This window comes from Zophobas morio, unplaced genomic scaffold (assembly GCF_036711695.1).
Source record: "Zophobas morio isolate AGI-343-1 ecotype UQ-CSIRO unplaced genomic scaffold, CSIRO_AGI_Zmor_V1 ptg000011l, whole genome shotgun sequence".
Taxonomy (NCBI): domain Eukaryota; kingdom Metazoa; phylum Arthropoda; class Insecta; order Coleoptera; family Tenebrionidae; genus Zophobas; species Zophobas morio.
Genome location: NW_026972116.1, coordinates 6,757,811 through 6,773,504, shown reverse-complemented (window position 1 = coordinate 6,773,504; position 15,694 = coordinate 6,757,811).

Sequence of the window (15,694 nt, the reverse complement as noted above, 5' to 3'; positions counted from 1 at the left end):
TAAATTAAAATTCAAGTGTCTGTTTAGCTCGAAGCCTGCAATGGTCAAAGATTAATTCTGGCGTATTCGCATCAAAACAACATTAAGAATGAATTTGTTATTTCAGGAAGCGCTACCCTTCCAAGGATAATTACCTACTTCCTTTACACGCATTTCCTATAAATTCGAGAGCTTTTTATCGAAAAATTTATTAGGGTGGAGAAGAAACCAATAAAAAATATTTGGAAACTGCTGACCAACATTTCAATTTCAGACATGAAGAAATTGTTCCGTGCTTATTTGCTTTATTTTTCAATTCTATTTCTGTTCAAGAATTGTATGAGATATCGCACACTGACCCAGAAGCAATAAATAATTTTCACGAGAAACGTCTTTGTTATACATAGGAGACTGCTGTGTGTAAGAAACTTGGTAAAAGCTAATAAAATTTCGTTAATGCACTCGTTATTTCTGCATAATGTGTCCCTTAGAGATTTTTTCCAACTTCTTACGGCATTTTAAGAGATAATTTTGCAAGTAAGTGTGCTCACGAATGGAATACTAATTATATTATTTTTCAAGCGAATAGTTAACAAATGTGTGACAGTTTTCTAAAACATAGTGCTTCCTTTGCAGTTTACATAGAACTGACCTAGTTTTTTTGAACACCGTGAAACGAAATTTATTATTGGCTGCTTTACAAATACTCTCAACTCACTACCCTTTTCAATTTATTGTTATTTCGATAAGATTTCCGGAATGGTCTCCACCGTATAAACGCGACCGATTTATTTCAAGCAGGTATTAACTTATAAAATCAGCTAATTGTAAGTTTTCAAATATTTCTAATATTAGTTTGACAGGTTTGATTCTCGGCTCGCTTTTATCAAGGGTTAGTTCCAGGCAGATAGAATCCGGACGTGCCTGAGCGATGGCTCTGTCGCTAATTTTATCGCATCCAGAAAATGACTCACTTATTAAACTTTCATCGAAATAATTTTCCGGTAATTAAAATTAGTAGAGCAATTATCTCACAATCCACTTCATTAATAGGCAATTATGAGCAAGATAAGATCAAATACAATACTCGCAACTGGATTTTTTTTAACAAGTTAGTATAGTTTTATTTTTTAACAAATTTCGGTTTAAAATTATTCACCATTAACAATATTCTTTAACGTGTATTGTGTAATCAACTATCGACAAGCAAAATGAGAACCGAGATTTGTTTGCTTATGAAAGCTCTATAGATCACATGCGTATTTCAGCGCCACTACAAGAATGAGCTGAAAAAAAAACAATTTTGTGTGCTGTGTGCACTTTATTGATTATTCCAAACGAGGACATTCCTGAAAGCATTAAATCAAGCTAACGTAATTAAACTCGAAGCAATCTCGTGTTGCTTATAATTATTTAATACGTTTCTAATTTTACCTAGAATGGTTAAAATTAAATCCTTCTGAACGACACTCCGCTGTCAAATAATAAAATTTTAATTTCCGTAACTAAGTTTTATGGCTATGTTTTGCTTGCAAAATACGAGTATGTTGAAAAGTTTTTTAATAATTCTGTATTTTTAATTTTAAGATATTAGATGCTCTGAGACAACCATGGATTAAATGGCACAACTGGTGTCAGAATTTATTAAATTTCGAAATAATGCATATTAATGTTTTAATTTTTATAAACTCAACGTGTAGCTCATATTCTTCAAAAAATAATGTATTTGTTGGAAATTCCCATTACCAATCACCTTAAGCAGGTACCTGGGGTTGTGAGAGGTGGGGGTGTGTCCCACCCACCCCATTTTAGTCGGTACCGGTACACACAATTTGTAGCTCACAGTTCTGGAATAAATCCCAAGTACAACGGTCGCACTGTTCATTTTGGTCCTTCGAAGTAATTCCTAACAATCACAAACAGTATTATTATAAAAATCTTTTGAAATATAGATGAAAGTCACAGGTAAATGATTCTGAACTCCACATGTTGTTGTTTGTGTTTTTTTTTCCTGTTGGCAACATGTGATAAAAATCAAAACCGATCTATAAAGCACAAGTACAGGACTTTATTATTGTAGGTATACAATTTAAACAGAAATATTTACTATGAAACAATTCGAGGGGACTCAACACATTGCTGGTGAGGACGATTAGACAAAGCCTTTTACCATCTCCACGATATGTTTAACATACATTTAAAATTTGACAACAATCGGTCCGGTAGTATCGAAGATTATTCATCTAATAAAAGTCGGCACAGACGACAAAGGGAAGTTGGCAGACGGCAGACAGAGAAACAGAAAAGGAGGCCTAATTTTTGATGCTCTGGTGACCATAAAACGTCGAGAAAACATGAAAGTACCTGACCTGACCTGTCAAACAAATCAAGACTCATTAAGGCATGAAAGACAAGGTACAATTTCCTGCAAAACAGACCGTTCTTTGTCGTTGTTATTATAAATTTTAAAATAGCTCATGGACTTTCACAACCTTCCACTTGCCATTTTTACTTTCTGAGCGTAAGGAAGTACTGTAATAGGGTCCATCCGCCGAATGGCTTTCATGTCTTCTCGACGTTTCATAATCTCAAGAGTACGAAAAAATAGAACTCCCGTTTTCGTCCGTCTATCTATCTGTCTGCCGTTTGCTGTCTCTCTATCGTCGCTGTTAAACTGCCAGAACGAATGTTGTCAAATTTTATACCTGCGTTAGGAATATCGTGTAGATGGTAAAATCTCCATCCACATTGTAATAACGATTGCTTAAAATTTTGCTCAGCAAACCCCATTTCAATTTTATAAAAAATATATTTGTGTTGTTATGCTTTATGAATTCGCCTTCTTCCTATTTATTGTTATTATTATTATTATTATTATTGCTACATAAACCTAATTCTTTAAACCTGACTTCTAGGCCTATGGAAGACCGTGCTGCTTTGCCCCCTATTTTTTTTTTTTTTTAATTAATAATATTACAGTGCACGTATCGGAATTGACATACGTGTCCTTGCTGAAATGTCGGTCGGAAAATTTGTCAATGGGAACATTCACTAGAAACACAGGCAGAGCCTTGTGGTTTGTCAATGAATTCATATTTTTGGAGCCATTGTTAACCGAGTTTCCGTTTCCTATCATATGTAGAGAAGTACGAACAGATACTTCGCACCAGACCAAATATATATGTACAAGTCAACAGAGTGTGTTTTCGTATCATAATCCATTCAAACTAAGGTAGTGGTGGAGTATTGCCTATTAAAGTGTGATACATTAATGAATTCGGGAAAACAAGCTCCACAAGTTTTTTTCTTGCACTGCGATTGGTATTCTGTATATTGTTTTTTTTATAAATAACTGGTACATCAAGAGTGAAGGAAGTTCTGTCTCGTAAGTTAGATAAGATCAATGTTTTACCTTTCTTCCGGTTATATCGTCAATAAAAACCACAACTTTTGTTTTAACAAAGATACACAAAGATTACAAAATTTTTAAGTCAACAATCGATAATTCTTGTAGTTTAATGTGTTTTTCTAAAGAACGTCACATAAAGTTGGTGACTTAGTAATCCAAGAGCACATTTACCTGTAAACAAAGAAAAGTAAAATAAAGTATTCCCATGTGATCGAATTAAAAAATCAATAAACTTGTGTAATTTACTAACTTGTGTAATTGTATACGTGATAAATTAAATGTGATAAAATATGTATATTGCAATGACTGCAATCTAACCCGAATATGTTGGCATTTTATCAGCACCGTTCAGAATACACTTCATCTTTCCTTTGTGAGTGTATAAGTCATCGGTTGCAGTTTCAAAGTAAACACGGTAGTTATAATAGCAAATAGAAATCCATAAAAGTACATTCTCCTTTATTATTATAAGTTTTATCGGACAATCTCGTAAATTTTATGTATTTGAACTTCGTCTCTTGATTGTAACAACTTGAAACTTTGCTCCCAACTATTTGTAAACTTCATAAATTTAACTAATGCTCAACAATCAGGCATATTCTACTTCCTTGATGTACATACTCATTGGCATCATTATTTTTAAACCCTCAATAATAATTTCGAACACGTGTAGGATCTATGCAGTTACACGTATAACTAAAGTGGAAGAATGTTGCCAAACAAGATAACATAACTGCTTCGTTTTTCGTAACAACGCTAAACAGAAACTTGCAAACTAACTTCTATCAGATTATTTTAACTTAAATGTTACCGCGATAGAAATAATTTTCTAAAGTCTAGAGAGAATATTTGTAATAAGGTTTTTAATTTACAGTAAATTGTAATCTAATTTTTCAAAGATAATTTTTTATAGAAATCTGAAAAATTTCAATCTATTTAAATTTCCGAAAACATTTTGAGTTGTTGTATATATATAGTTCTCATCAGGACTATCTGTCTTATTTTTATGGTGTTAAATAGGGGAGTATAATTTAGACTTTTTTCGCAGCTCAAATATCAATACAATTTATTTACAAATTTTTCTGTTACATTCTTAAAACTAATTCTGTATTTGTTTTTATCTTTTTTTAGCTAATTTGTACATCCTGTGTCAAAAGCGAATGATTCTTTAATAAAATAACAACCTCTAGTCAAATTAATAATTTTTAAACTGGTTTTGCGAAATCCGTATTTCAGGGTGACTGGTTTTTACCGGTCAATGTTTATCATACATGTTAGCAATACTTCCCAAATCACTATCTAATAGTGGCATCATCAGTTTTCTAGAAATAACCTAATAAATAAATTTTAAATATTGTTTGGCAATTCGTACAACAAAGTTGGCGTTCTTTCGAAATTTCAGAGAAGTCTGTTATTTAAATTCTGAGATAAACTATAATCGACAGATTAACAATGGGTTATTACCAAGATTATTAGTATTACTTATTAGTCACGAACAGTATCCACATTTCAGCCAAAATGTTCACTAAAAATAATTTGAGATGATGTCATCAGATTTTTTTGAGAGTTTCACATACATTATTTTTATTAGCATTTTAGTGCACTCATTCTAAGAACACCTAAAATTTCCGAGTAATCGATTCGGCAATTTTGTAAATTATCTATCTAATAAAACCCTCAACTGACGACAGACGATCAGAGATCTGGAACCGGAAACTTGCTTTTCGTTTCCTGTGAGATAAGAAAATTCGAAATTAGACTTTTGTCCAAAGTCACTCTGTTAAGTATAATATAATCTACCACCTTAATTCAGAAAATATAAGTATTATAACGACAGGACATGCACATATGGTTATTAAATGATTATGTAAATGATCCCATGGTTCATACATCCTTATGGTTATACAACATTAATTATTATTATCGTTACAGGTTCAGGATACGGCTATCGAAAACTTGATTTCCAGGCACCATATGACCTTAAAATATGTCACAATGACCTGAAGTATGAAATTTAAATAATTAAATAATTCAGTTTTCTGATTTTTTTATTTTTCAGTTTAAATATCAAATTATTAAATATTATGTCGCCTATTTGAATACAACAGATGTAAAAATACAAATGAATATGAATTTTGCATACATCACTTTCCCATATAGTTAAAGTTATTATATGTTATATATTAAGACTTGGTGTATTCATTTTTCTGTAATTTGTAAACTGAAGTTTTAGAACCCACGTACTTAACGGACCTAAGTTTCAAAGACTTTAATAAACCTCTAAACTGTTTTATTTAAGATGATTTATCTGAGCTTTACCTAATAATTATATTTGTTCAATCCTCCTCTATATAAAGTTCATGAAGACTTCCCAAAATTTAAGAAACAAATATTTACCAAAAATACAAGGTGATTCTTAAATTCATCAGAATATTTTAACCGGTAATAGATCTCATCAAATGTAAACATTTTGCTATATGGTATTTTGCCGAAATTTGTAGGAAATAAAAATCTGCATTCCATCCTCAACGAGTCGTTTATTCTAAAAAGTAGCTATAATTTGTTCGTAACATGGATATTTACTCGCCATCGCAACAACAACAAAAAATTTCAACAGTCAATATTATTCCGGTTTGTCACAAAACTGACAAGTTCATTAATTCCTAACTTATGTCCGGTTTAAAATGTTCACCGCTGCACAAATGACCGACATGGTGCTGCTATATGGAAAAGCTTACGGGAATGCAACCGCTGCATTTATATGAAGAACTTTTTCCCGGACGTATTCTACCGTGTGCACAGACTTTCGCAAATGTCACCCAGCATCTTCGGGAACCTGGTTCTTTTGCGCTCTGCACCCTAGATCGTGGACGGCAAAGAACGGATCGCATTTTAGATCTGGAACCAGAAATTTTGGAGGCAGTTGAAAACGAACCTCAAATCAGTACAAGAAGATTGGTCATACATAAGATTCACGCATCACAGTCTACAGTCTGACGTGTACTGCACAGGGAAGGATTGTATCCGTACCATTTAAAACTGGTACAAACTCTGCATCCAACAGATCCACCAAATAGAACAGCATTTTACAGATGATTGTTAGATAAAATACCTCAAGCGCCTGTTTTTCTGGGTCATGTCTTATGCACTGACGAGGTAGGGTTCACACACGATGGAGTTTTTAACTCTCATAATACTCAAGTGTGGGCAGATGAAAACCCTCATGCTGTTCATGAACACTGACCACAGGAACAATAAACAGAACTTATGAGCGGGAAATTGGTAGGACCTCATGTTTTGCCTAATCGTCTTAACTTAACAGCCAAGACTATTTAGGTTTTTTGAGCAACGTTTTAAATGTTTTGCTAGAGAACGTACCGTTGGCAGTGCGTCTCAATATTTGGTTTTTAGAAGATGGAGCACCTCCACATTACGCAAATATCGTGCGTCGATGGTTAAACAGTTGGTGGTCCAGTTGCTTGGCCTCCACGGTCGCTGGATTTAAATCCGTGAGATTATTTTTTAACGGGGGCATATGAAACAACTAATTTATTCAAGCCCTATTAAGACCAGCGAAGAATTATTAGCACGAGTGACTGAAGCAGCGGAAACAATTTGTAACAATCCTGTAATGATTAGACGAGCAATATCATCTCTGCTACGCAGGGCGGAAGCTTGCATAGAAAATGGGGGTCTTCATTTTTGAACAATTAGTTTGAAGGTTAACAAAATAAAATTTAGGAGTATTATTTTTCAAATAAGTTTTTATTACAAGGGCATTGGAAATATGTAAAAATGGCATGGTCATTAAAAATGGTGTTTAAGAATTTCACTTTATTAATTTTGAAGTTAATTTTCCCTAAAAACTTCTGAAGCAGCTACACATTTAGCACGTTTCAGTTTTTCATGGATTCCAGGGGAAATTGAAGATTATTAAAACCAAAAGTTTTCTACAGCCTCTATCTTTTTTGTTCTAAAGAAGACTGTTTATCAACTCTTTAACATTCACATTTGCTTACTAATTGTCATTAGTGACTTTCTCTAGCGCCATTACTTGACGTTGCCAGCAGTCATTGAAACAACGAGTTTTCTTTACAGAACTAAAACTATTTAAAACATAGAATATCTTGCCTTGTAGGTTTTCTACATTTTAACTCACAGAAATGAAAAAGTGTATATTTTTGTGATAAATGACATTTAGCTGTCACTTTAAACATATCAATTTAATATCCAAGACAATACCAATGCAACAATCAGTACACCTAATAATATTTTTAATTTTAATTCCATAAGAAGGACGGTTCTGAAAAAATGGTATTTAGAAAAAATATTGCATTTAATGAGATCTATTACCGGTAAAAAAAATTTGACGAATTTAAGAATCACCTTGTATATCTGTATGGCGTCTACTGTCTACTGTCTGCCGTCTGTCATCTGTCGTCATCTGTTGTATGTCGACTTTCATCTATGTCGATTTTTATTAGACAAATAATCTTTCTACTGAATCGATTGTTGCATTCTATACAGAATGATTCAAAAATATCACATCAAATCAACGGTGCACATGTCTATCTAAAAATTCTAGAAAAATCATTACGAAATTTTTGACGTTCACTTACAAAAACAATATATCAATTTAGATAGATCTATTAAAAAAGGTGAAAAATTGGCCAATATTGTTACATTCATTCTAAACAATTTTTATTTTTTTTGTAATATTAACTATAAAATAAAGAAAACTGTGTATACACTTCCAAAATTATTTTGAATAATGGAAATCCGATCATTTTCATGTATCCAACACTAAGTATTGATTTAAAATATGGTCAAATATCTAAAACAAACTTTGAAGGAATGTCTTCTACATTTGGGTCCAAATCTTTTTAAAATTATTTTAACAGTCCTTAACAACGTTCCATTTTTGAATCACCCTGTTTGTATTTTAGAGATATCGTGTAGACCATAAAAATATATAGATATTGATATTCACTTGGTCAGTGGTCAAGCACAATTTTTTAAATAAAAACGGCTTTGATATCTGTAGTGGTTTCTGACCGTCTTTTTGAGATTGAGCTTGGTTTTCTTTGGTTAAAAAATTAAATTTTCAGCAGTTACAAACACAACTGATAGTAATTTTTTTTTCTTTTTTTAAATGAACAATTATTATTTATTTGTTGTTTTTTTCTTCTATTCATGTTCTTATGGTTTAAGCTTCGTAATTGGATCGCGACCTGTGGAGCTTATTATGTTAATAATAAAACGATAACCAAAATTTGTCTAATCATCCCCGCCAACAATGTGTCGACCTCATCTTAAAATCATGTTTAGTAAATTTTATTTAAATTTTATAAAGTAGCATGCTCCTATACTTGTGGTCTAAGAATCTGCCTTGATTTTGTTTATTATTAATATTTGTATTGTTTCTTATCCTTCTTGTTGTTTAAACTCATAAGTTATAATACGAAACCTCGTAAGCGTGGCGCATAGAGTTGTGGTACGAGCACTCGCTTTGCATGTGAGAGAGTTTGATTTCGATCTGGCATTTCCAATTTTTTGTATGTATCAATCTATATTTATATTTTGAGGAGACAAAATCAATTTTTTTCACAATTGCATTTTTTTTCTGCTGCCGCTTGTTCTGCTCAACCAACATATCTGTACGTGCTTAATAGTCAAACTCTTTCGATGCCTAAGTTAAGCGTGTACTGATCTTATATTTTTTCTCGTTGGTTAGCTGTTTTAAACATATTTCATATTGTCCGTACCTCTGCGCACTACACCCCCTTGACTTAGGGGTTGCGGGGATGTTATTTACGTCACTCTATAGAATGCTTCTTTACCTCTACTTTAACAAACATAGATATCTGTATTTTAACTTATGATTCAATTATTAAGACACCAAAATGAAAATCCAGGAATTTGTTAAGAATTAACGATTTGTATTTATGAAAAGAACACAATACGGTAAAATAGAGTAAAGAACCACGTTTGTTGTGAATAAATCATTGATCATTATAAAGCAGTAAATGCAATTGTTGAAAACATTTTATATTTGTGAAACGTGTTTAGTGCTTTTGGATGATTTTTTTATCCACATTCGTACACTTGACGCATTGCTTACACACATAAAACTTTTTCTTAAATTCCTGTACAAAACGTTTGACAGTTACGATCAATTTATTCAAAATTATGGTCATTCAAGATGAATCCATCAACTAAGAGAAGGTTTATTTTTAACTTTCTAAAATTATTCTTCCTTTACACGACACTTCAACTCAGCATGATTCTATGAAACGTTTTCGGTTAAAGAGTCTATCAAAAACGTGTAAGTAATAATATACGATGAAGGTGAATGCACATCTTAATTCTTAAAACATAATTTCGGACACATTTCTTTTTTTACAAGGTCGCAATGCAGATTTCAAAAATTTTAGTGTGTAACAGTATTGCACTATATTTCAGCTCTTTTAAGTATGTATGAAAAAAGTATCCAAAACATTTTTAAAACTCAGCTTTTACATAACCAATATTGTGAAATTTGAATTACAAACAATCCCTGTGGTTGCATATGAAAGTTTGATCGATGTACAAATGAACTCTACTGAAATGATTAATTTATAGCGAATGCCAACAAAAGTGTGCTTTTAGTCACAGGACACCAAATTTAATTCCTTTAGGAGCAATATAAAAAAAAATCAGAGCTGCCACATATTTTTATTAAATACTAAATGCGAATAATTTCTATCACTTTCTTGAGATATGTACTTTTTAGATAATTGTAAAAAAATAACTTTTTCCGATTTTGATTTCAGTGTTCCGTGAAACAGTAGTGATAAACCTAATACATTTATTACACTATTAATTTATTTCCTGTTCAAGGTCTACACAATCCAGTTAAATTACATACAATCTTCGTACAGCACTATGTTATCTTGGCAAAGTATAAAACCGATACGCGATGCATTTTATTGGGAAATTTCATGACGCTGTCCATTGCTGAAAACCCACCGTATTTCTTGTATTTTTAGCAGCAGTAGATAAAGCTGAAATTAGGTATATGATGTCCCATCACCCTCGTCACAAATCTTTGAAACTTTCCTGTTTCTTCTTTTTTTGAGACTACCGTAAAACCGTCCCTAAAAGTGCATAGATTTTTTGGATTTCAGCAAATATTGCAATAACAATACTTCTAATTATGTTTTTATTTCACTTTGTAAAATTTTGGATCACGTATCAACTGACAAATGTTCGTTAACGGTTTGTATCCCAGAATATGTACTCGTAGGTATATTTTAAATTGATTTGAAAATTTTGGAGCCAGATAGACGAAACCGAATACCGGCATTGTCGTTTTCTGCTAGCTACAAAACATTAAAATTTTTCTCAACTCTCTCTTCGAAACTAAAATGTAAAAATATAACACTTTGTAAATTAAGAATTTTAGTCACGCAGATTCGACTAACTTCTTAATAACAGATTTAATATTTAATATTTATTTAATTGAAAACCTAGACTTAGTGGTGAAAAGCCTTCTCTGTCATTCCATGCAAAAATATTTCCAGACAATTTTCGTGAAAAATTATAAATAAACGTCTTAATAACCCGATCCAATTTGCAGTCGCGTCGCTTCATAATACGATCGTGACGAGCTTCGAGCGTCGAAAGATTTGCGCTGAGTTTATCTAGAGCTGAAAGCGTCTGCTGAAACCTGAAAAAGGAGCAACCAAAGCGATATGCGATATTAAATATATATCTCCGGATCCATGTGCAGAGAACAAGGAGGTGCGGGCTGGTGCATAAGCTCAACGGAAATTCGCACAATGCACCAGGAGCGAAGCTGTCATATATCTTCCGAAATCCTGCTACGAAAAGCGCATTACTCCGTATAAACTTGATGCAAACATTCATCGCAAAAAGATTCGCTTGTGTGCATATGTCTTCGCTACTCTTGCAGACAGAGCGGACTCGGTAAATAAGATTGGAAAGAAGATGGCAGAAATATTGGCGCTCCGCAACTTTACTATATTTAATGGCGAATACAAAGTTGCCAATGAAAGGAAGTAACGAATTATGTGTATGTGCACCGACGAAAACGTCTATTTTTAAACTAAAACTGTTTCATATTTTGTCAATTTAAACAAAAAGTTGCAAGCGTTTAAATTTCGAGCTACTATTGGGAAAAAAAGTAAACCGTTTTTTTGACATCCTTTTTCTTTGTTGTTTTTTTCTTGTGTTCCTTTTTCCCTATATTTTTTCATCATATTTTAAGGTTTATGGTACAGGTCTATTTAATAAATTTGCGTACAAGTTGTGTGAGCAATTTTGTTGAAATTTTATTATGATCTACACTGAAAATATCAACAAACTGTCGGCACGTTTCAATATGTAACATTGTAATTTTTTTAAACTCATCTAACCCACATACTATTTATTTCCTATATACTACACTACTACGGCTTCCCTTGTTACCTCTGTTTCCTTCGAACACAGTGAAGAGAGCTAATTATGGGATCTAGGATCTAGCCTCTATTTTTAAAAATGAATTTAAATCCTAACAACGTGGAACCATCTTTAATTAATGCATTACATGTGCACTACGTGTACTTTAAGAAGGTTCATTAAGACACAGGGTTTTTATAAATGATTCTAAGGGAGTAGTTGTCCATGGATTTAAAAAATCCCGCTTCGCTGAAATTATGCCTCATTATGACAGTTCTCACTTGTCATTAACGCCATTTGTAACCTGTCATTTAAAGTCATCGTTTATATTGTTTTACTTTTTTCAAGTGTGAATTACAGTAGTTCTCGTTGATTCAAGCTTAAAACAACAAAATAGTCGTTTTCAAAACTCTTGATGCGTGCATACGAAAATTTGTTTTTATGCTAGAAGACCGTGAAAATGGTTTATTCTGTAGAACAAGACACTTCCATTATTATGTCTCATTATCGTAATGGGACACTCGTAAAAGGAAAGTGTGTGTATTCTGTAACCGCCTGTAAGCAAGCATACCGTGATTTGATAATTCAAGAAACATTGTTAGTGGTTCACATTAGAGATTTCTTCGAACTGGCAGTGCCGACAAAGGGAAGTCTGCTGGAAGACCTTCAGTATCTGAAGAAGTTGTTGATGATTTGAGGCAACCTGAGCAGAAACCGCACACATCTTTGACAAGATTTCCTCAGCAGTCAGGAGTTCCTGTTGCAACCTGAAATTGAACAATAGGTCCAAACCATTGACGAAAAGGTGTTACAGAACATTTTTGAAATTAAAAACACGTGCCTTGAAGAAAATGGTGAACATTTTCATTGTTCATTGTGATGTTTAACCGCAATAGATTTGTTTAATAAATTAGTTTTATTTTTAATAAAATGTGAATCATTTAGGCATTCAGTTATACAGAAGCGTATGGTACTTGTCGTGAATCCTTGGGCATTTAGTAAAGTTAAAAACTGAGAGGCGGCACCTTTCCAAGACATACTTCGACCCTATAATCAATTATTATCGATTTTCCCTGTACAAGTTCATAAGCAATAGAAATGCATCTTACACCCATAACAATATAATATCAATCATTACCAGGTACAACCGGGAAACAAAAAATTTATCATTCTAACAGTTTTGATAACATTTTTGCAACATTTCCCTCAATTTATTGTATTAAAATAATTAAAATCAGTGAAAATGTCTTTTGATGAAAGCGATAGTGAAAATTTACCACCACCTGAAATTACCGAACGCGACCAACAGGGCGACCGTCCAAATCCCGGAATACGAAAAGTTTTATTCCCAGTTTATGGATTGGAGAAAGAAAAACAGGTTCAGCAACTTTTCAGAAAATGTTTTAATCGTGTATTTCGATGAATTATCCAAAAAAGTCAACAGGCTTATAACATAAAGTAGACTTGACGAAATATCTCAAAATACACGCCTTAATAAAAAGATCTGTTAGGTATGTAGCTAAAACGTTTTAAACAAATGCGGTAAAACAATTTATTGGAGAAACCCCTGACAATATGTATATTAATTATCCAAGTTTACATGTATCTTCGGTAATATGTCAGCTTGTAAAAGAAAATAAATACGGTGCATAAGTTGAAATATACAGATGTAAATTATTTTGGATCAACCCTTCTAGTAACAATTAAATATACTAAAACCAGAACACGCAAATTTTCCATTACAAGAAAGTATTACGAAATATGTACGAGGTAGAAAGTATTACGAAATATGTACGAGGTACATAAGTCTTCGCCCAGAAAATTGCATAACCCCTTCTGTTTTTATCAAATATGTCAACGGCAAATGGACGTCAAAACGTAAGAGTAAATACATTTGGAAACATGGAAAAAGAGTTCTGCGACATTACTAATTGAGACTGGTGGTAATATAGCTTCATTAAAACGTCACGACGAATGGAAATCCACAGGAGTCGTTGAAACATACATTGTCGAATCAGTTCAAAATGAGAAACGTGAGAAATCAAATTTTGAACTCAATTGAGTACAACGAAGCTGCCAACGAAGTCAACATCAAGCCTTCAACGTCAACGACATCCACTCACAATGCACTTTAATAATTGTATAATCCCTCATTACTTACCAAAATTAATAACATTTCTTTGTTACTGTTAAACTCAAATATTTTGATAGTTCAGTTCGTTTACTTCGTTTATTTCGCTTGACATTTCTAGTTGTAACTTTTCATTATGAGTAATACATTTTTAAAATAAAGCTCTTTCATTATTGCAACTGATCGTAGGAGAAATAGTGTATACAATTCTTATTTAATGACCATTAAGACACTGGTATTCATAATTTTCACACTCGTGTCTTGATGGCTATCATTAAATGATCGTTCTATAATATACTATTCTTATCCATAGTTAACTAAAAAACGATACTTAAACTAAAGCAAATCTAATTACAAATCTAAAAAGTTAGTTTTCCATTGTTTAAACAAAAACTGATGAATGTGTTGCATTTATATAACTAAAAACCGTTTGATTTACTAAACTACTAAGACATAGACTATGTTTCTTTTATCAGTTATCATCCTGTGACATAGAAATGAAATTAAATAAATATTTTATCAAATCTATAACGTGAGCTCTGCGAATACCATGAAAAGCTCTCTGAAAAAGAACGTCTATTTAGTATGGAGGACTAATGAATGCTGAACATCACATGTAGGCTTGTTTGCCCTGTTCTAGCTTTTGTTAGGTTGGCAGTGACAGATTGAATATGAATCTTATTCCACAGAATAAAAAATAAAATGATTTAAGCTGAGAAAACCCACCTACTGAAAACTATTATACAACAGCAGCCAGCAACCGTATTTAGAACTATAAAACATGCAGGGATACGTAATAATTTATTAAAAATATTAACATAAAAGAAATTATATTGTGATTAGGTATAACTTCATGCTTATGATATCTACTTACCAGGGGCGGCTCACGACTTGAAAAGTTGATGAGGCAAAGACAAAACCCTCCAAAATATAAATAATGCAAGATTACTTAAATATTTTCTACTTAGTCAAATAAACAAATTTCTAAACTCATTTAACTGTCCACCAAGAACCAACGTGAAGGTGTAAGGAACTCTTGCAAGGAAAGGATGGAAATGATAGGACAAAAGGAAAGGGAAACGTGGTCAAAAAAAACTAATATAACTTCTAACAAAAAACAAAATTAAAATAAACTTTAAAGAAAACATACAGAAAAAAATCAAATACAACATAAAATAAATCTAATTTGATTTATAACAAAAAGCAAAACGAAAAAATATAAAATATAAATACTCTGGATTTATTTTTAATTTTTTTATAGATCAATTAACAATTTACTCAAATCTGGAACTGGCCGTTTTAATTCCTTAACTACATACAATTTATCATCATACGTGAGAGTAGAAAAAACAGAACTGCCATTGTCATAAGAAAACTGTTAAAATTCTTCAGAAACGTCACTTTTGAAGTGTTTTCTTGTACTTTTAAGCCACTTAACGTTGGTAGAGAAAAATTCCGATTTACTCGTAATCTTAAATAACGATTACCGAAATCAAATTATGACAAGCACAAAGCACTAACGCGACACGCGCAAACGTAGGCACTTTTAAGACAAAATTCTGTTACCGAAATTTTGAATCAATTTATACACACACAGATTTGTGGCAAAACAATCAACGGCCTAATTTTGAATATTTCTGCCAATGCAGACTGCATTGTAATCGCACGTCCTCCGCGCGCAAATATTGTTGTCCATCTCTTTTGCAAGCACGGAAATGAGGCTAGCCTCAATTTTG